We start from the raw sequence: 20,333 nt of genomic DNA, 5'->3' as shown, positions 1-20,333 counted from the left end.
AGAGAGAGAGAGAGAGAGCAGTCCAGGTGCGTCAAGCTCCTCACAGACAGGACAAAACCGGAAGCTAGTATGTTGCCATTAAAAATAAAAGTATGCGATTTTGCCATTTCTGTGTATATATACAGTTTATATGCCACTTTAATTGTACATTAAAGGCAATTTTACATCCTCATATGTTGATTTTTATTTTGTGTCATTGGGTCTTCTTGGTGTAGCTTACATAACTGTTTAAGAGAGGTGTTGATTTAACTTTATAGTCATTTTGGAGTCTGTAGTTTGTGCTGTTCATTTGTATTGTGTTATAAGAGGTTTTTCTAACATTTTGTCTACTGCTTGATATATGTAAATGAGAATCAGTAACACCTCTCTTTACATTGACAATATTAACTACGTGTCCTAAAACAACTAGGTGCATTTTATATTTACCATTGACCTTTAATTTTCTGTTTTTATAATAATAATGATTACGCGGTTCCCAACTTGGGCAACAGAAGATACATAAGATAGAATTTACTGATCCCGCACCTGGGAAATTTACAAATCTGTAGGGTCACTAATTAAATGAATTACTAATTGTCTGTGCTTTTTTGTATTTTTTCCAATCTCCTTTATGTGTCATATGGCCATGACATATAGGAGACATTATTATGGCCATTGTGTTACTACTGTTTGTCCTTCTGTGCTTTTATCTGTGAGATGGGATTGTATCTGTGCTTTTGCACTTGTTTGTGCTTATGTCCTTTTGTATTTTTTCTTCAACCTGCTAAATGCTTCACACTCGACCTTTAAGGGCCGAGTGTTAATTAATGTGCATTGTCCCTTTTAAATAAATACACTTCAAATTTCAATGATCACAAGCCAAAACTGTTTCTAACTACTGGGTCGTGATAATATTTGCACCTGTAAACCATTTATCATTGTTGTAATTGTATATACGGTCATATCCACCTACCTCATGTACATAAGAAACCTGCATGTAAATATTTATTTCAGCATCCTCTGCACTTGTTTCTACAATGTACAATTGTTATTGTTTTTTGTTTGTGTATATATGTATGACTGTACATAGTAGTTTATGTTTATTTATGTTTATTTTGTTAAGCTTGTGTTTATTTATGCTTAGTCTGTGTCTGTGCACATACCTGGCCAATAAAAGTGATTCTGATTCTGATATTTATACCTGAGGAAATAAGTAGGCTAATCTTATTTTGAAAGCCACCACCGGATGTAGCCGTCGCTCCTCTCGCTGGCTTTACCTCTGGTCTCTAAACACCGCCTGTCCGGCTCCCCGCACATCAACAAACGCGCTTTCCGCGGCAGGAAGGGAAGCAAGAGATACACGGAACATTTATTACTGTCAACAGAAAGCTCGGTAAAGTTACGAGTTTGTGGATAAGACGGTTTAAATAAATAAAAAAGGACAAAGAGCCCGTCGCATCCAGGTTTCCTCAGCAGACTTTGGAGAACAGAGCAGCTGTCCCCGGACTGTCCACGGCACCGTGCACGGTGAGTTACCGGATTCTCACTGTAGCTGTGTAAAGTTAAAATAATTATGCAAAGAGGGAAGTAAAGGGGGTTTTGTAGGTGTCGTAGCTTGTAGGACTACATGTGTGTCCTGCTTGCTTTTGTAAGTTCATGGACACTTTAATTTAACGTGTGAAAATCCACTTGGATTGGCACTCCCCTCTGCACAGGTGTGTGTCAAAGGTTGCTGTTGTTCCTTCAAGCTAAAAGCACTCACTGTATGTAAATAGGGGAGAGGAAATCTAGTGTATTTTTCTTTGGTCAAATCTCTCAAACAAATCTTTTTTACAATGTAAAAATGTCCTCTCTCTAATGAAACGCAGTCTTTCTTTATCAACGTGTGCATCAGCCATGGCAGGTCTGCTGGGTTTAGACATAACAAAGTGCCCCCTTACAGTAAATACATCCAGACTCATTTCCTGCTCAGACCTCAGCTTCAAATCAACAATTTCCTTCCATCGTGCACCCCAAACAAATCGTATTGCTTTTGTCTTATCTGGTTAGAAATAGAGGCGTGGACATTGCAACTTTTGTCCCTTTTTTTTGCAGCCACACTTGAAGGCTAAAATGCTACTGATTTATTATTTATGACAGTTTGTTCAGTGTTTGTGAGCTTGTTCTTCTTCTCTTTTGCTAAAGCTAGAAACCTCAAAGGAAAATCCACCAACTTGTAAGCATCATTTGGTGACTTTAAATCTAGGTCTGTAGAATGAATAGGGTGCAGAGTTTGTAGGAGCTAAAAATGCCAAATACAGAGCAGAAGTATGGAGTTTAAGTGTTCACACAACTATTGTGTACACTGATGGACCACTTTTCTAGCATTCAGTAGGCAGGCAACCCCCCACAAAGTGACACATTTTATGGATATTTAATATTCTATTCAATGCATAACAATAACAGTACAGAACAGCTGATAAATTGTAAAGTCAAACCAAATTGTGACCACAATAAGTGCAGGAAGTTTGTGTAAAACAAGTGATTTGAGCAGATTATTAAATATTGCATCAGAGATGATTTCATGATATTTTAGGGAACGTTTTATACAGTTCTCTGTCTGTGTTATGTATTTTTCTTCTATTTTTAACAATCTTAACAACCTAATAGGCCTCTTTTTTGGGACAAATTCTGTGTTTTATTTTATCGTAGGCATGGCGATTGTTTATCAGCTTTTCAGTTGTTTTAACTGCATACTTTTCTAATGCAGGACGAGGCTGTTTAGATAGAAAATAGCATGTGTTCTCAGTCTTCAAAGTTTAGATCTTAAATAATAATCTAAACTTTAAAAAAGGATTTAGTTTTCTTCACAGAAATGAACACAATACTGATATATACAGGCCACACTGTGTATATTTTTCCATTTTCTTACACCCCTTTAAATCAAGAAGGTGTTGCAACCCCTGTGAAGCTTTGGTGACCCCTAGTGGGGGCCCGGAACCCTAGGTTGGGAACCGCTGGTGTATACCATTTATTGTCTATGGGGACAGTGGCACATTTCACATCCCAGTGACAACACAAAACAACCCACTGTCTATTTTCCAGCTTGTATGTATGAGAAAGTGGTTCACAAGTATTGGCTGACCTGCCTCGGGGCACAGCAATAACATATGTGAATTCTTAAAATGAATGGCATTCCCCTTATGGCCCGACACAGAGGCACTTTTCATGCTGTTGTTACATCGCCAGGCTCACTGTGGGACCAGACCCTCACAGTTTCTCTTTTTACTAGGATAAACAAGAATATAATAAAGTGTTTTGCACACAAAAAGTTAGCTTGTTCTCTTGTTCGTGAATTGGATTTCTGTTAAGAGGGGATTTATGGTGCATATATGTGCACAGCAGCTCTGCGGTGTGTTTATACCAAAATAATTCCCAAGTGTGCTCATTTAAGTAATGAGGTTAAAAAAAGCACAGGGTCTATTTTTGTGCGCAGCTGCCTCATCTGTAAACAAAGGCCAAATACTTGGAACGAGATGATAACACGACAAAGAAGAGCAAATAAAGTGAAGAGCAGAGCAACTTTCCCAGCTCCGGCCCTGAACTCCCAACCCTGCATGATATTATATTCACATTTCTTCAGCCTAAAACACACGGGGAGGTCAAGTGCTTAGCTCAGCAAGCCTCGACAGTGGGAGGCCACAGCTGATTTGCATTGATAATTTCTCAAGTGATTTTATAAGCACATGGCAAGCTTCCCTCGGAGGAACTGCTCTGTCAGCATATCAGGGTGTTAGAATCCGCGTAGAGACTCCCAATGTGACCATGCTTCAACTTCGACATGACAGACATATTATGACTCTGCATGTTCAGGGTTGGAGAGTGTTATCTAATCTGAATCTCCTTTTATTCATTGGACATAATATGCCAAACTACTTGATGCATTAATAGAGAACTTTACTTAACTTTACTTAAGAACTAAAATATGGTCTAATCTGAAAAGTTCCAGATGTAGGTTAGGTCATCTGATCACAGGTGATCAAGCAAGAATTTGATCAAGCGTTCAACACCAATTTGAGATTCTGGATACTAGTAGTAGTTTTAAGTAAGGAAAAAAAAAAATTCATTATCATCTCCTCACTCTTTTTTGCAGTTAACCCTTGGACTTCATTGTCGCTGTGTTGCTGTGTTCCCAAATGTTGGCAGTTACATTGTTGAGTGCAATGTTATAGCTGATTGCCAAACCTATGAAAATAAGCCAAGTTGTAACAAATTGGAGTTATCCTTCAATAACAATGTCAAACTCTCCCATCTTTTACCACCGGCGCCTTGCTCACTTCCTCTTTAACGTATTGCTTTTTTGTGTTTCTTCATCAGCTTTTTAACCTTTGAAGAAAAACATGGCTTCTAATTCATGGTGGCAAACATATACATACTCCTCCGGGCTCGAGGATTTAAGCCATTATCATCAAAAGGTTCTGTGAAGTAGCAGCGTCTCACCTTTTTACGTGGTAATTACTGTACGGGGTTGTCAAAGTAAGGCACACTTATTGCAGAGCAGGTCTACGGACAGCCTGGAGGCCCAGTATGTGCTGGCAGTTGAAACAGCCGTGAGCAGTGGTGTGTTTGGCCCCACGTGTGCAGTGGATGGCCATGCTTTTACAATGAGCTATTTGTAGGAACACACCTTGCTGGTTTCTAGTTTGACTTTGTGGAATTAGGAAGACGGGCCCCGGGGGGGGTATTTATTAGTCTAAAAGGCTGTGTTTCATCAAAGATAATGTGTTTTCTGTGAGCGATACCTCGCTGTCGTGCTGCTTTGAATATTCCCCTTGAGGCGTTTGAACTGAAGGTCAGTTCCCTCCATTCTTTGTATAAGGCTACACAAACCGTCTCCTCGAAGAACGAACGCAACAGAAACTTTAGAAGACGAGACAACAATGGGAACACAGTAGGAGGTGTTTTGCTGTCAGACAGCATGAGGGCTGTGTTGTGTTTTTAGTTCTCCTGAGGGCCCAACATGTCAAATGAAATGCTGATTTAGTATGTTGTGGGTTTTGTTGTTTATGCAGCGTCCCATTGTGTTGACTTTACTCTCCTGTCGCTGGTTGATTACTGTAATTATTGATGTTGCGCAGTTTCCCACACAGTACACAGTATTTAAAAACAGTCTGAAATAATGATTCTGGGACACGGAGCGGCTTTTCAAACAATGAGCCGTGACGCAAGATAGGCTACATACTCATGTCTGTTTAGTCTCTACACGACTAAAAGAAGGAATACATCATGAGTTATAGGCTTAACATTTCTTATGTGGCTCCTGGAATGATGTCATTAATGTCTTCAAATTAGGTTCTGCTGAATAAAGACTTGTTGATTTGTGTCTGTTTGGGGGATTTGGCAGACTGCTGGTTGTTGTGGATCCACTGTAGCGTCACAACACACTGTATAAAACGTATGCAACATGCTGAATCCACAACACATGCAGCGTGTTGACAAAACAAAGTGAGCGCAGTTCATCGCAGCCTTCACTGTCAGGCCTCCTTTTCTCCCTCTTAGAGCGTGGTTTAAACAGATTTTTATCTGATTCCTTTGAACCCGTGTGGAACACCAGATTTACTGTGACAGGGTGATTCAGATCAGATCTGATTAAGTTGTCAGTCACAGAAATTTGTTTTTGTAAACACCCTTTGTCCCTGTTCTGCTGGGTACATGCATCTGTAAATAACATGAGGGCAATTCGTGTTCTAATCTTCTTACCATGTCAACACAAATTTGTGACTTAAATCTATTTTTCTGTGTGATTCACCTGCCTACTTTAAATCATAACCTTTAATTTTTGTCGTCCTAAAACCCAGCTTTGAACCAGGACAGGTTAAGAAGTTAGGGGTGGATAATAGGGCCACTGAGGAAACATCTTGAACTGTGTTGTATTTCTTTACACTGAGAAATGAGTTCTTAAGTTTGTGTGACTTGGCTGTAATGCAGCCCTACAGACCACAAAACAAAAACATGAGTTACCCTGCCAAGTTTTCTTGTAAACAAACAGTAATATTTATATTCAGTGTTTCTCACCAAAGCACAACTTTCTTTCCCATAAAACATTTTCAAAGCTGGTTTATATTATATATTTGTTTATATATATCTTCTGCACTCTTACCTGGCATATTGCATCACCACCAGCAGCTGTCTGATTGACTTATTTTATGGCCCATTCCAACTGTTTCCTGATAGTTCTGTGTAACAAACCACCTGGTGCAGTCAGATTAAGGTTTTGGGGTTTTGAGCACAGTTGGACTGCACATGAGACGCAGGGAACGACATTTCAGACACCCAGGATCCCTGAGCTTGGGAACAGGTAGGGACGTCTTTGTTTCCTCCTTTTTTCTGTCTAATCTGGAGCTGAGTGTCTGTCCTGACCAGGCAGGTTATGTCTGGGATTATGAATATTTGAAGAAGAGTATTTAGAGGATTTAGCAACAGATGTATGACATACACACAGGCCTCCCACTCAGCGCTCTCTGCTGAAACCTCATGTGATTTTGCTTCGTCCCAATTTTCGGGTGCAGAGCAGAGCAGCCATTAATCTGTAGACATCTTTTACCTCCCAAATCGCCATATTTTGTCACCTCCGTTCCTGGCGCTTTGATTAATGGCCCCATCTCAATGCAAATGGACCATGGTACCAAAACAACCACCATCCATATTTTAAAACTTTAAACTTCCTAATGCCAGTCCACAGTCTTGTGCTTCTTCTAAAACTTTTGCCAAAAGTCACCCTTAGAGAGCTCATGGGAAACCTGTTTGAATTTAAATGAAAGTCCAGTGAAACTTTCTCTGCCACATCACTAGTACAACAAATACTGTCACACTGTTCTCCATCTCAGTGAATAAACAAGTACATACTCTGTTAGTATCACAATGCATTCATGTTGATGACATTAGCTAATTTAAGTGATTTTAGTCCCCCCTGATTCAGTGTGTCCTAATCTCCTCTGTGTAGAATACAGTCACATTTAGCTATGAATAATAGTCAATTTCTGCAACATTACTTTGAGCAGTCTCATCCACTTGCTCTGTCCTGACTGATTTTGGCTCATACAATCAGATTACTCCACTGCTTTTAGAAAAGTTAAGATGGAAAGTGAAAATGACGAGCCAATGCTGTTTTTTATTCCACAAACCGGACAGTGTTCATCCCTTGAATACTGATGATTGTGAAATGATGAAAGTGCCCTCCTCCCTGTTAATTTCTAATATGCTGTGTAGAGAAATAGAAACTGGTCCTCTCCTTTGTCTCTTTACTCAATCACTGCTCCACTACTATAACCACATTAACTTTTTTTTAATCCGTCCCGTACGTGTGCCCTTTTTCTTCCCCAGAGTTGACCCACGTCGCTTCATCTTTTCCTGCAGCCACTTTGAGAATGAGTCCCAAGGAACCGCTGCAGTGCTGATTAGATTTACAGTTTTGTAAACAGCCCTGATAAGATGCCAGAATGGCTGGACTTTGCGGCCTTCAGAGCAATGTCACCGTCATCGACATCACTTAGTGACTGGGGGACAAAGTGTCCTTGGAGGGGAAAACACTTCTTATCCAGACTAACTTGAGAGTTGAATCTGAAGTCACTGAATTACTTCTACTGCATCAGTCCTGGTGGTCCCTAGCGGCATGCTTTTTAGCCATGCTAGCAGTTCGGCTCTAGAATTGGTCCGTCGATGAGTCGGTCGGCTGGTAGGCCCAGCTCTTTGGTTGAGACTGAAACATCTCAACGACTGATTTCACTTTCCCCTTTTCATCAACAGCTCCGGGATAAATTGCCTCATCCTCTAGTGCCACCCTCAAGTCTAAATTTTTGTTTAAAAAACGTCCCACTTTCCAGGTGCCCGGTTAGCTCAGTCGGTAGAGCTGGTGACCCATATACGCAGCGGCTCGGGTTCGAGTCCGACCAGCGGCCCTTTGCTGCATGTCGTCCCGTCTGTCTCTGCCCCCCCTTTCCTGTCTCTCTACAACTGTCTCTGTCAAATAAAGGCATAAAGGCCAAAAAATTATACTTTAAAAAATAAAACTTTCCAATTGGCTTATGACTAAATCCTTATCGGCCTTGGGTTTACTTTGTGTTTAGTGCCAAATGTTAGCATGCTAACACGCTAAACCACGATGGTGAACATAGTAAACTTTATACATGCTAGACGTTGACATGGTATCATTGTTACGTTAGCATTTAGCTCAAAGCACCGATGTGCCCCAGTACACCCTTCAGAAATCAGAATGACAAAATACTTCTCTGATTAATAAGAAGAGAAGCTCGGTGTATCTGGGCGGATTACATGGCTCCAGATCTCAGAGCTAGTCAGAGAATGTGGGCACATTTTTGTTGTGTTTGGCCTTGATCCCAAGTCTTTGCTTACACCAAGAAGCAAGTTGTGTGACAGGAGAACATTTTCCACTTGTGTTGCATCATCTGTTGTCACTTGTGGATTATTACGTGTCTTAAAAAATGCACGAAAAACAACGTGCCCTTTTCCCCGCGAGCAGCTGTGATTGCAGTGGTAGTTAGTGTGATCATGACATTCACAGCTGCTGCAGGGAGGCCCATATGTGCCGCTGTACAGTACAGGCCTGGAGTCTCTCTCACTCCTACTTCTCCCCTCTTTTTTTTTCATCTCATCATCATTCCCTTGTTGCTCTCACGCTCTTTTTCTCCTCTCTCACTACCACCCCTTTTTCCCACTCACGTACTCTTCAGCTGTGTCAGCTGCCTGGCATCCTGCTGTAATCCATCTCACACCTCCTGATTGTGGTGTAGCCCACAGTCCTTCTCACAGACAGTGGTCAGGAACATGAGAAAACACCGAGACAGAAAACAGACTAACAGGTTAACAATTTGAAATAGAGTTGTGTGTCAAATTAAAAATGGTCCCCAACTGATAAAGAAAAGAAACAACACATCCCTGTATTCTGTCCATCTGCAGCAAGTATTGCTAAAAAGTAGTCAGATGGTGTAAAAAACATGAGCTGTCAGTCAATCATACAGATTTTAAACAAACCCCCAGTTTAGCCAAACCTATTTAAAAGAGAAAACAAAAGTAGAAGGTAAAATTATTGTCCAAAATGTCCTGAAATATCCACAGTTTACAGACCAAATTCTTGCTTCCACTTTAACTCACAGTGCTTGTTGTTGAGGTGTTTAGTAAGTGTGCAAACTAACCTTTAACACATAATATTCAGACTGAACTGACTGAATCATCATTATCACTGACTGAATCAGCAGCAGTGATGCATTACTCACTGGTTTACATACTGAAGTCAGTAATGACAAATCTTTTGAACTTCCACCTCCAACTTGCTGTAGTCATGCATACACAGTTTTCCTGTGAATTGCAATGTGAGATTTTTACTGACATTTTGCTTGGGTAAATATTAAAGTGATTTGCATAATGCGGCTAAACTGTTGGCTTGTTCACAACCTGTCTGATCTTTGACTAGTCATGTTTCTGCCTGGAGTTAGTTGTAACTACGTCTTAGCGTTGTCTTCCAGTTTTAGTCGACTTTTCCCTCATTCCCTCCTTTCTTTCACTCTCACCCGACAAAGTCATATTGCTCTTTTATTTCCCTGACAGGTTATCAAAAATGCCCAAACACCAAACGTGGCTTTTTTATTTCAATTTGAAACTTATAAACGAGGGTAATATTTCATCCTATGTCCTTTGTTGTTTCTGAAGTTAAGAGCTGGGAAATCTGTCTTGAATGCCATTTATGATCACCAGAAGTGTTCCTAAAATTGCTGTAACTGTTCTGTCTTCATCCGATTCCCTTTTTCGTCTTCGTTTAGTCTTCTTGCAGTTAGAGGTGTCGCGTGTAAGTGGGACGAGAACCCTCCCCGAGGTTGGTTGTTTGGATATTTTTAAATACATTTCTCCTCTCTCTCTGTGATTTCTGACCTGATTATCCCCTGCCGAGAGGCCAAGAGATGGACGGCACACAAAACGTTCTCTATTAACCACACATACTGATGTGCATGAAAGCGTGATATCTCATACAAGACACACAGTCCTGTGTGGAGGTTTTTAAGTGGCGAGACTGACCATGTGGTGGGAGGCAGGCCAACTGCGAGGTGAAGAGGTGGCAGGGGAGAACGAGGGTGTGGATCAGAAGCTACGTGGGTGGTGGGATGCATGGTTGGGCAGTAGCTGCGTCACAGCGTTGCATAAGGGCTTACGCAGGCAGAGGGGAAGTAGATCTGAAGTCATTAGCGTGGAGAGGCATCAGTCCTGCCCGGGCACTCAAATCTCGACTATTCAAACAAACAGATCATCCATCCACGCTCAACAGAACAGTCGAGGCTATCATTAACTTTTTATTTTCATTATGCATTGATTTATTTGATATTGACAGATACACATGTAAGCCATTATTACATTCCCCTTGCAGGCGTCCTTATATCCTAAATGCCAGAACATAAAATAAGCAATATACTGTAGATCATATTTAGCTTACACAACCTAGGTGAGTACAGTTCTTGCTGCTTTATGTTTGTTCTTAATCAGTCAATCAATCAGTCTTTATTTGTTTAGCACCTTTCATACAGTTTAGAGCAGTTTAATGTGCTTCACTGACGATTGATAAGCCGATAATGAGACAGAATTGAATAAAAACTAATAAATTACTAAACTAATAACATACTTTAAATTAGATTTTACTTTACTAAAAACTAGACAATATAGATTAAGAACGCAAGCAAAAATAACAAACAAAATCAATAAGAAAAACAATAAAATAACTGAATCAAATAAGGTAAATAATGTCTAAAAGCCAGGCTGATGAAGTTTTGAATTTACATTTAAAGATTTCAGCACTTTGATACAGACTTCAGCCACTTAAACCTAAAACCTATAATTTGCACCAACAATTTGCTCACCTACTGAATGACAGCAGATGGATTCTGCTCAGTTATCATGGAGATCACATATATTTCTACAGTGTTTGTAGCACCGATGGTTTGGATACATTAAGCTATACAGCATGTTGCACTGTGGTTCAGTTCAATGCTAAGAATTTTCAATGATATTTAACATTTGTTTCAAAAAAATACCACCTCCTCACTGACAGCTGCACTCCTGGTCCTCAGCCCGCAGAGCTGTAGAAGTGGACGGCGTTTTTCTCTCTGTAGGTTTATAAAATGTGGGGGGGGATGTTTGAGGTTTGGCATGGATGATCCTAAATGAGGATGTCTGAGAAATACAGAAATTTGGTGCTGTTTAAGATGGAATGTGATGCTTTCCATGTGGGCCATCTTCTCGCTGTCCAAACAAGGCAGACATGCCAGTTTTCCCAGTGGATTCACTTCCCACCCCCTGCCCACTTTATGCCTTTAAATAAACAGCTGTATGATGTCAGAATTTGAGAACAAACTTTCAGTCTTCTCTATTTCTCTACACTTTCAAGCTGTTATTATGTTCTTGACCACAAGTGCAAGCAAGCACAGATGTGTTTTTGGTTGTTCCTAATAGCCTTGTGTACATTTCTAGCATTGTCTCAGATGTCCAGATTTCAACATGTCTGTCTGCATGGTGCCCCTTAATGCTACATCACTTCCTTATTTTCTGAATGGCCTTTGTTCAGGGTGCGTTGCTTCCACCATCTCTTGTGGGGTTTGTTAGCTTGTCTGAAATCTTTGGCACATGGCTGAACATTATAATAATAAACCTAAGTGCTGTGGGGTGGCAGTGTTTGGATAGGGAAGAAGTGGGCCGCCACCCTATCCCTTAATAGTCCACTGGCCCGGTGTGTGTTCACACAAGCTTTTGTGTGTGTGTGTGTGTGTGTGTGTGTGTGTGCCTGAAAGCCTGCACACACTGGACCTCATTTATCCTCATTTCTTCTTCTCTATTTCATTGCCCTTCCCAATAGGTATCTAAATTTATTTCCTGCACCACAGCCTATTTAATGTAACCTCCCGACCACTGCAAGCTGCCGCTGTAAACTCGCTGCATGCCGTGATACCAAAGATGCACAACTGCACAAGCTAATATTGTGTTATGAATGTAATGAGGCTATAACTCTCCAGCAGTTTAGTTTGATGTGTTTACGAGGTCCTGGTGTCTTAAGTAAAGACCATAAATTTCTGCAAAGGATTGCCTGCAATGATTATTTGAAATTTTGGTCAGAATGTTCTTGATCAACTGTTTAATAGTTAAAGCTATAAGCTATAAGCAATGTTTTAATAATGCATCACATGTTCATAAGCATCATTTCCAGCTAAAAAGTTGTCTGTCCTCCTTTCAACAAAGTTAGCTGGTGAACGTAGTGAAGCATGTATCAGCTTAAAAGCTACACTTTTGTCTTATGACCTGCAAAACAGGTCTAAAAAGAGAGTGAACACTGGACCTTCATCAGTTCATGGACACAAACACAGCTCCAAATGAATGCTAATGTTGCGCCATGTTTGCTGCCCCCAAGTGGCCAGAAATGTGTAAAAAATGTCAAAAACAATTACAAATGCCCATTAGGTTATCAGAAGTCAAAACAGAAATTTAACTTATATCTTAACTGTTGGTATTTTTACATGTTGTTTCTGTGTCTACAATCTGGTCACAATAAGAATCTCTGTAATATGTCATGCATTATTTGTTATACTTGGTAATTAAAGTAATCCTTCTTTTTAATTATAGTAAATAGTATTGTTACAATAGATTCAGATGATTTTGTCTAAACAGGCTCAATCGTACATTTCTCTATGGGATACTGAACCATGCCACTCGTTTTTTTTTCTTTCTTCGTCAGATGGGAGATCGTTGGCCCTCCTCCCTACAGATTAAACCTAAATCTCTGTTTTCTTTTCTCTCATCTGTCATTTGTCATTTGTCACCAGTTTCAGATTGTAGAAGATATTAACTTTCTTTGAATGTCCTATGAACACTATCCAAGACACCCACAAACACTTAGATATATAGATCAACTGAAAGAACGGACATATGCATAAAATCTACACTTCTTTTATGACCTACTTTATTGTTATATGTTCAGCGCCTTGGGAACAATAAAAATCCTTTGTGTTGTGACTTTGTAGGTGGATGCAGATTTGATTTGGTAAATAGAGATGAAAAGAGGGATAATGTAAAGTAGGGACGATTGATTCTCACGTTTTTTACAGATTGAGTTGTTGCTTAAGAGATCTACTGTACTAGCCCAAATATTAGAGATATAATTTAGTCCCTGGTTTGTTTCTTTAGTTGACGCTGGGGGACTCTTTTTAATACATAATTTCCATTTTAAAAAAGAAAAACCCCAAAACCATCTCTTATATTCAGGCTTATGCAATATTTTTAGAATGCCGTCTTGGCTCTACGTTGTTTCCATACACAATTTATAGATACTTGAGGATAAAATGATCGATCAGATATGTCTCTGATTCGTAAATGATAAATGTATTGCTCGCACCCACCCCTGTTGTAAAGAAGCACTTAATGTGGACCTTCCTAACACTTGAAATGACACTCTGTTACCTGTTCAATCAATCACCATTTCAAACAGAAGGGCCTCTATTCACTGCAGGTGCATTATCTGCTTTGAACTGTCATGGAAACAATTAATGTCTACTTCAAAGGAACTTTCTGAGAAAGGTTTAACTTGTACGAATTCTTTTAAGTTGGCTCTTTCCCCCCAAATAAATTGTCTTTTACTTTCTGGTGGAGAAGAACAAGAGAATTCTTTACTCCTCCACTTTATTGATTGTTGATTGATTTGTGGGTCAGTTAACATGTCATATCGAGGTTTGGTGGTAATGAAGGCTGTCTTTGAAGGTGCCCCGTTCAGCAGATGAATAATGTAATGAAATGGTAATCCCAATGCCGCCCTCTACTCTCTTTCCATTCAGTGCACATGCTCCTCTTTCTCTACCTCTGCCTCTGCTGTTTGGTCTTCCTTTAATGAGGATTATCCCCTTCACTGTGGAATAGCAGGTGAGGGTAGCGGCCCGCTTAAGTAAACACCTGTTTATGATCTGTGGGTTGATTGTCTGCCTTTAAAACAAACAGCTATTAAGGCATTACTTTAGTATATACTATGGCTTGGCACTATCACAGTGCAACATTTTAAAAGCCGTCTTAAAGCCATCTGGATTGAGCTACATTACAATGTGGGAAGCCACAGTGTCCTCGGCACTTCCATCTGTCTGTAACATGCTAATACAGTATGTTTGGCACAGATGGAAAAGCTGCAAGTTTGTTTAGCTTTAAGTAAAGCCAGTACAGTTGCAGTAACCCTGCAGGCAGTTGGTAACGTTAATTTTAGCAAACATCCTGCTGATAAAACAGGATACGCATTAACCAGTTAGCTGCTACTCTCACTCTCAGTTTCAGCTCCAACCACAGTTCACCACAACCCTATGAGGTTTTAACTGCATATCCATTCTGGTGGTGTTTCCCTCAATTTTCTTTTCAATATTGATTCACATGTTGTTTTTATTTCCATTTTTTAATCCAAAAATGATGCATAAAGGATTTATATTACATAGATTACTAGAAAGCAGTCAGAAAGTACATGTCTCTAAACAAAGTTGTTGTCTTAAATTAAAGAAATTCTTATGTATGTATGTTAAATATGAAGCTACTGCCAGTTGCCGGTTAGTTTAGTTCAGCATAAAGACTGGAAACAGGGAGCCAGCTAACTTGGCTCTGTTTAAAGGTAACAAAAATCCACCTAGAAGTTTAGTAGTATTAATATCTGGTTTAATACATAAAAAAGTCACATTGTTGTTTTACTGGGGGCTATGTTCTAGATTATTTCGTGGCTGAACACAGTTCTGGGTTCAGTTCAAACTTCCAAGGGGTGACAACCTTGATGTTGAACTATTCCTTTAAAATATATTAGCAACTGTTATCTGACAAACAAACAAATGGGACAAAGAACACAAAATAATCTCCTTGGAAGAGACCAGGTGGTTGTCAGTTTATAGACATCCATTGCAAATTGCGATACCAATCCATTTAGGCCAGTAAGAGATTCATAATGTAACATTTATTTGACTTCACAGTCCTACTAACAACATTGCACCTGTCTGTCTCTGAAAACTGTGAATAATTCATGCTTACCTGGAAATATAATCTCTGAAGGCACAACTGGCAATTAGTCCAATGCTTCGGTTCTGCAGATATTTATGAAATTTGGTTACACTTTAACATGAGAAGGGACACCTTGAAAAATTGGCCCGGAAGGGAGAGACTGAAACTTGCAGAACTAAAGTTGGGAAGTTGTTTTTCCAGCACCATATGTTGCCATTATTTTCTTCTTCTATTAGTGTCAGTGGTCCATTCTACCTGACATGATATTTGTTTGCTGAAAATATGATAGTGCCAAATGTAATCTAATGTAATATCTTTCAATTTTATAACCTTTCACGGCAGGACTGTGAATAGCCAGTCTGAAATAATGTCTGTCTGCTCGACTCACCTCTGCCACTTTTCATGGTCCTTTCTCATGCTTTTCTACTTAAATATTGCTTCACCACTAATACACCAGTTTAATGAACTGCAGATGGACGCTCTCATCTTCCAGATGGTGGCAGTGTGCGTCTCACCTTTTTGTCTCTTTAGATGTCAAGGCAGAATTTGATCCAAAATCTGTTTGTTTTATTAACATTTTTCTTATGTCCTTTGTGTAACACAGGTCATTTTTCACTTGAAAACTGTATTTGTCTTTAGTTTAAACCTCACATGACCATAGAAAATGACAAAAACTTGCTGTGAAAACCCAAAGACCTTTGCGGTGAGCCACAAACATGTAAAAGAATCAACAGTACCGATTTGACTATACTTATGGGATAGTTGTTTTGTGAACTGCAGTTTGGGCTCGGTCTTCACTCTTGTTGACATGGAAAATCCCCTCCGTCTCAACCTTCCTCCATGTAAAGCTTTTTTGCCGTCAGATGACTCAGATTTTCCTCTTTTTCGCTGACTTCTATAAACACACATGTCACATTTCAGGTTTTCCAACTCTCCACAGTGGTAGTAGTCTCACTGCTTCGCTTCTGCTGATTCAACAACATGCATTTTTTTTTGCTTTTTATCCCCGCAGTCTGATGGAACAGAGAGACGAAGAGAGAATGAAGATCCGCTCACCAGTGTGAGTTCCTGGGATGCTTGACCGACCTGTACCCCATGCTTTTCTAAGGCCTCCAGAAGCTAAAGACAGGGTGTCATTGACAGGTAAGTGGAGCCCTTTGGACGAAATGTGGTTTCAATTTGAACAAACTTTGAACTTTTTGGCTGTTTGCTGACGTGAAACAGGACCTTCCAGTTTGGTTTTATGCAAACATTTTCCGACTACTTCGCTCACAAAGTTGCTTCTTTTAAATTGTGTTAATTCTCTGACATCTGAAACCATTTCTGGTTGAGACTTTATTGACGTTAAAGAATTGGCTGCAGCTTGCCGCACACATAACATTGTGCATCCTAATATGTGTGCATGTTAACACATTCCTGCTGTGTGGGAGTTCGAAACAGATCTTAATCACGGATAGAGTTTTGCTGTAATTCCAGAGCTGGAGGCGTAACCCTAATCGCTTTGGCGCATTATACAGTAAATCAGAGTGTGGGTAAGTCGGGTCCCTGCCAACTCAATACAACCATCCCATTTCTGTGGATTTATGACTGGACTTACTAGGAGTAGTTATTTCAATCTACAAAGCTCCCTCTGCCTTCTCTTCATTTGTGTCTAAAACAGATGAACCACCCCCTGCTGAGTGCTAAACCTTCGCACTAGTTTTATTTCGGAGGTGTTCCTGGATTGCTTTGTGCCATGGTGGATTATTTTGGAAGTAAGCGGTCCGTAGGGCCTGCTGGTCTTGCCCAGTTTTAGCTGCAGTGTCCAGGGGGAAAGATGTCCCCACGCAGAGGCAGCGCGGACATTGATGGATGGCCTAGCTTTCTGTCGGTTTCTGGTCCCAGACGTGAGGCGTTGTTATGAAAATATAGAAGGAAGCAGGCTGACGGGCCGCAGAGAGATGGCAGCTCGGCCTATGATGGATGATCACCTGCTGGGCATCTGCTATAGATACAGATAAACTAGAATTGTGGCCTCTAAGGAACCACTTTCAATGTTCGCCAGGAATTGGCCCAAAGAGGGCACTCCTAAACGTTTGTGTATCTCGGTTGGATAATAAACTTTATATGACTGAGGAGGATAAACCAGAAACCACCAGACAGATGTACCCAACATTACTGCAAAGCCACTCTGGAATTATTTGTTTTAACTGGAATTTTACTTTAATTTTCCTCATGGTTTTCCCTTGGCTATCCTGCAGACAGGGAAGGAAGCCACAGAGTTGTCATTTTACTTTGCTTCTTCGGCCTGTAAATCAACTCCCTCAAAAGGGGCTGAGTCATGTTAGGCCCCCCCCCCTAGTCTATAAAGAGGTAGTGTTAATGGTGGCATTCACAGAGGTGATTTGCAGCCTGCCTCTTTATCTCAGCGCTGGTGGCCTCGAGGCGGCTGATTGATGGTGTTTGTCGTCCAATCTTGGACCCTAACTGAGAGTGGTTTCTGTTGCTTCGGCTGCAGCGGGCCGGGACCTCACTTGTGGCATATTCAGTGTTTCTCCAGACCTCCCATTGAGACGTGACCAAGAAGGACCTTGAACTTCCTGACGTCTCATTGCCTGAAGGACAAACTCCGTGCCCACCAGTGTGACCCAGTTATAGGAGAAGGGAGAGAGGGAGTCGAAAAGAGAAAGGGAGAGGGACAGATCTGTGTTTGTGTGTGTGTAAGGCAGTGTCAGGGCATAGCCTACTTCTCGTACCCTACTTTACCCCTCTCTTCATCTGGGAGCCGAGCAGCTGAGCTCCGACTTCACCATCTTGTCCTGTTGTTTCCTTTATTTTAATTCATTTTGGCCAGATGGTGGATTACAGGTCAAGGCAAAAGCTACCACTGTCATAAGAGAATACTCTTGTGGAAGACTCTATTTGTCACACTTCAGTGTATAAGAGTTTACAGATTCAAGGTTTAATCAGGGCACAAAGTCATTAAGGAATATGTGTAAAACAAATGTATCCATTTGATGTCTAAACTTACAATTCCATAAAGCTACACCAATCAGTATTTTCGTTTTATATTTTTTTATATTAAGAAAGTATCAAATCCAAGTCCAGTGTGTAACATTTAGGATGATTTATTGGCAGAAATGGAATATATATTATACGTAATAATCGCCTGAAAATAAGAATTGTTGTGTTTTCTTTGCTTTAGGATGAGACGTTTTTATTTACAGAAGCCGCTGGTCGCCTTCCGTGGCAGCCGTTATGTTGAACCGCCATGTTTCTACAGCAGCCCAGAATAGACAAACCAAACCGATAGGGGCATTTGCATTTCTTGCACGTTTCACGGCCACCGTAGTTTCTCTATGCACTTGGAAAGGGAGGGAGTGAGTTACAATCTGCAAATGCACCACTAGATGTCCCTAAATCCTACACCCTGGACCTTTAAGGACCTTTTGGCCCCCCAGGAGTTGTTAGACATGTTATTTCATAATGTTATTATTAAAATGCACTTGCCGTTACCACCATTAACCACAGGCGTAAGCAAATTTACCAGGACTTCTTTCATATTTTCTTTTATCAGACAATTTGGATTGGAGATGCACTCCTTTTTACCTCTGATATATTTGATAGGTGTACCTCCTTTCATTCAGACAGACGGCTTCTTTAATTAAGAATTTGCTCAGTAATTAACTGTAATTCTTTTCTGAGCTTTGGGCATGTGTCTGTCAGTTTCTTAAAGATCAGATTGACAGATGAGAAGCAGAAATGCAATTAAGATTCATAAAATAGTGTCTCATTATAAAATGTGCATACCCTGAATCCCCACACCTTCCAGATTTTTCCTTCTTTAGTTTTTGTCTTTAATTCAATTAGATGAAGAATCAATTTTAAAGCGAGATGATATCCTCTTTCTTGTTACTCTCCATTGCTTTCTGCTTGAAATAGGCAGGGAAAGTAGAAAGGTCTTTAACTGACAGCTCGCCTTTCCCCAGCTTTCTGTTTCTTTCTCCTTTCTCCTCTTTTTACTGCTTGACAAAGGCAGTAGAGGACTTTGCAGAGTGTAGTTTCTTTGGTCAAAGGAAATGGTAGAGGAGGAGTGGGGCAAGGAGAGAGGAGGTGTATCTGTCAGAGAGAGGCTGGCTGGGCTGTGCTAAGGAGGAGGAGGAGGTGGGAGGAAGGGGAGGGGACTGTGCTCTCATTCACATTGGCGGCATTTGGCTTGAGAATGAGCTGTTTCTTTTCTTTTTCTTTTTTTTGAGAGGGTTAGAGAAGTTTTCCTCAGGAGGGCTGGTGAGAAACTGAGCCAAACATCCAAGAGAACGGGAACATTAGTGAATATTTGAGCCGACTAAACCTGAGACGCTGAAGGAGCTAAGGCTGGGTGATAAGAAGGAGCTGGTCAGATACCAGAGCAGATATGCAGGGGACAAACTGGGGTAAGAAACTCGGAGGGAAGGAACGTTGGAGAAAAGGGAAGTTGACATTATTACTTTCGCAATCGAGGTGACAGGGATGGGTGATGCTAGCTGACTTGTACAGTCACTGTGAAATAACTTGTTGCTTTATAAAGATGTGTAAGTTCATGTGTGCAGGTTTATTGCATGTTTATGTGATCAGAAATCCAGTCCAAAGCTGTGAAAGGAAATGGAAATGATTAAAACTGCAATTATTTATTTAGGAACTAATAATCACACAATTGTGACAATTTGCTGATTTCTTTGTCATATATGACAGTAAAGTGAATCAAGTGTTGGATTTTCAACCAAAATAAGCTAATTGAAAACATTGCTGTGGCCTCTGAGAAGTTGTGAATTTTAAAATTATTCATTTATCAATCAAATTAACCATTAATTGCAGCCCTAGAAATAATAAAGTATAAAATTGACGAGCTGCATTCGACTGCCATTGATCTCTCTTCTGTTACTGTTACTGTTGAGGACATAATCCAGAAGAGTGAATGTGTATGTGTGTGCGCGTGTGTGTGTGATGGGGGAGTGAAAGGAAGCCTCTGCTCTCTTTCAGTGCAGTATAATCATTGACAGTGTCTAGTGCATCAAACAAACCTGTAGGCCATCATGAGAAAGATGCATTTTCTTTGTATGTGGGCTGCCACTTCTATTACCACAGTCCAAAGGGGCTTTTAAGTTATTTGACCTTTTATTTACCAGGAAAGTCACAGAGGTCCTGTCCAAGAACGGCAGCAATAACATTTACTTACAGACAACATTAACACAGATAATACAAACTGGATTTATACCCTGTAATAAGTTAGTTGATCAGTATGACAAGCAATACTTGTTTAAGTCATTTATCAAGCAAAAACACCAAACATT

The 20,333-nt window shown here is 40.3% G+C and overlaps 1 protein-coding gene across 3 annotated transcripts in view; it reads left to right on the top strand.

The window, feature by feature from the left end:
- The first annotated feature begins 1,264 nt into the window (after positions 1 to 1,264).
- The window catches only part of LOC118328351 (leucine zipper putative tumor suppressor 2 homolog), a 32,474-nt gene continuing 13,405 nt past the window's right edge, over positions 1,265 to 20,333 (top strand). For 2 of the 3 annotated variants that reach the window (XM_035662060.1, XM_035662043.1), the window contains exons 1-2: positions 1,265 to 1,506; positions 16,037 to 16,167. The gene's annotated coding sequence lies outside the window, so the exon portion shown is untranslated. Of the gene's footprint in view, positions 1,507 to 16,036; positions 16,168 to 19,229; positions 19,437 to 20,333 lie in introns of those variants that run through there. The other variant, XM_035662052.1, reaches the window with a different exon arrangement.

This window comes from Morone saxatilis, unplaced genomic scaffold, assembly GCF_004916995.1.
Source record: "Morone saxatilis isolate NCDOM2014 unplaced genomic scaffold, NCSU_SB_2.0 Contig1, whole genome shotgun sequence".
NCBI classification, from domain to species: Eukaryota; Metazoa; Chordata; class Actinopteri; family Moronidae; genus Morone; species Morone saxatilis.
Note: the sequence above shows the minus strand (reverse complement) of the source record. Positions and strands in the feature narration are given on the sequence as shown.